This window comes from Trichechus manatus, unplaced genomic scaffold (assembly GCF_000243295.1).
Source record: "Trichechus manatus latirostris isolate Lorelei unplaced genomic scaffold, TriManLat1.0 scaffold00267, whole genome shotgun sequence".
NCBI classification, from domain to species: Eukaryota; Metazoa; Chordata; class Mammalia; order Sirenia; family Trichechidae; genus Trichechus; species Trichechus manatus.
This window is the reverse complement of record NW_004444203.1, coordinates 1,742,405-1,744,594: the sequence shown is the minus strand read 5'-3', so window position 1 is coordinate 1,744,594 and position 2,190 is coordinate 1,742,405.

Here is a 2,190-nt window from a genome sequence, read left to right as displayed (position 1 = left end):
GTTTTCATTGTATATCTTTTTTCCATTTTTCATTTTTCTTTGTATTTAATGTATATCTTGTATATAGCATTAAACTGGATTTTTGCTGTTTTTTCCATCCAATGAAACTTCTAATTGGAGTTTAGAGTCCATTTACTTTTCATGTAATTGCTGATCAGGTTGGGTTTAAATCTACCACCTTACAATTTATTTTCTGTGTTTCTCCTAGGTTCTTTGTCCTTATATTCCTTCTTTCTATTCAGACTTCATATTTTTAGTAATTTCTTCTGTTTTTTCTATTGGCTTTTGAACTATTCTCTGTTGGTTTTTATTAGTTGCTCTGCCAATTACAATATATATTCTTAATGTATTACAATCTATCTTGAATTAAAATTATATGCCATATATACATAAACAACCTTACAAACCTTACAACAGACTTATTCTATTTACATTCCTACTTCCTGCTCTTAACTCTAATATTGTCATACACTGTTTTCATCATGAAAATACATTGTTGCCATTATTGCTCTGAAAATTTTGTTTCAAGAGAAGATGAACTAGTTTATAGCAGACCAATATTCATGCTGAGAATAATTAGAAAAACTGTAAAAATGAGATAATACTTGACTTAATTGATATAGGTAGAATACTGCATCCAACATCAATAGAATTCACATTCTTTTCAATTTCACCTAGAACTTTTACTAAGATTTTTTTGTATGTTGGGCCATAAAGAAAATCTCAAAATTATTTGAAAACATGAAAATCCTAGAGTAAGTATATTGTCTGGCCATGGTGAAATCCAGCTAAAAATTAATAAGTAAAAATTTATTCAACTGCTTGGAAATTAAGTAGTGCAATTATTTATAATCCATGGTACAAAAAAACTCACAATGGGAATTAAGCAACTGAATGATACCAAAGATGCATTATATCAAAACTTGTAAGCTAAAGTAGTGCTCAGAGCAAAATTTATAGAAAAGAAAAGAAGCTGAAAATCAAAGATTTAGGTTCCTATTTTATGAAACCAGATAAAGAACATTAAATTAAATTAAATATAAAACCCAAAACCTATTGCTGTCCAGTCGATTCTGACTCATAGAGACCCTATAGGACAGAGTAGAATTGCCCCAAAGAATTTCCAAGGTGGATTTGAACTGCTGACCTTTTGGTTAGTAGCCAAGCTCTTAACCACTGTATCACAAGGGCTTGAAAAGTAAAAGGGAGGAATTAATAAAGATAAGAGTAAAAATAAATGAAATAGAAAACAATGTACAATAAAGGAAAGCAACAAAGTCAAATGTTGGAACTTTGAAAAAGACTAAAATAAACAAAACAAACAAACAAAAAAAAACACTAGCAAATGAATCCGGAAGAATAAGAAAAAGAGAAAACACCAATAACCAGGTCAAGAATGTAAAAGATTTACTAATGTAGCACCTACAAACATAAAAAAGACAGTACAAAGATACTATAAAAACATAATGCCAAAAATATTTGATAATTTATGTGAATTTCTCCAAAAACTTAACTTACCAAAAATGATAGAAGAAGAAATAGCAAACATTAACATTAATTTTGGCAGTAATGGAGATGTACTGCTTTGATCTCCCTTTAAGAAAAATCTTGTCATTCAGCTGCATTGAATCTAGCTGTTACCAAGCATCCGACTCATCTTTCAAGATGAGCCCAGGCTCTTACCAGGCAGCTTCCAGCCAATGACTGTGCACAGTATGTATGCCAAGGCCCGGACTTTTCCATCCCATATGGAATTCCTCTAACAGGCAGCATTGCTCTGGACTAGCCAAGGTGATCTGAGACTGTGTTATATCTGTATCAAGGTCCTCCCTGATTAATTATATCTCCTTCTCATTTTATATTTCACAGGTGTTAATTCCCAATAAACCACAAAACCAAACCCGTTGCCATGAAGTTGATTCCAATTCATAGAGACCCTATAGGACAGAGTAGAACTGTCCCATAGGGTTTCCAAGGCTGTAATTTTTACAGAAGCAGACCACCACTTCTTTCTTCAGCGGAGCAACTGGTAGGTTCCAACTGCCAACCTTTTGGTTAGCAGCTGAGCACTTAACCACTGTGCCACTGGGGTTCTTTTAATTCCCAACAAACCTCCAATAATCCTAACTCTGTATCAGCAATGTCTCCCTGTAGAACCCACCTAATCCATGAATGTATAGTTATGTCTTA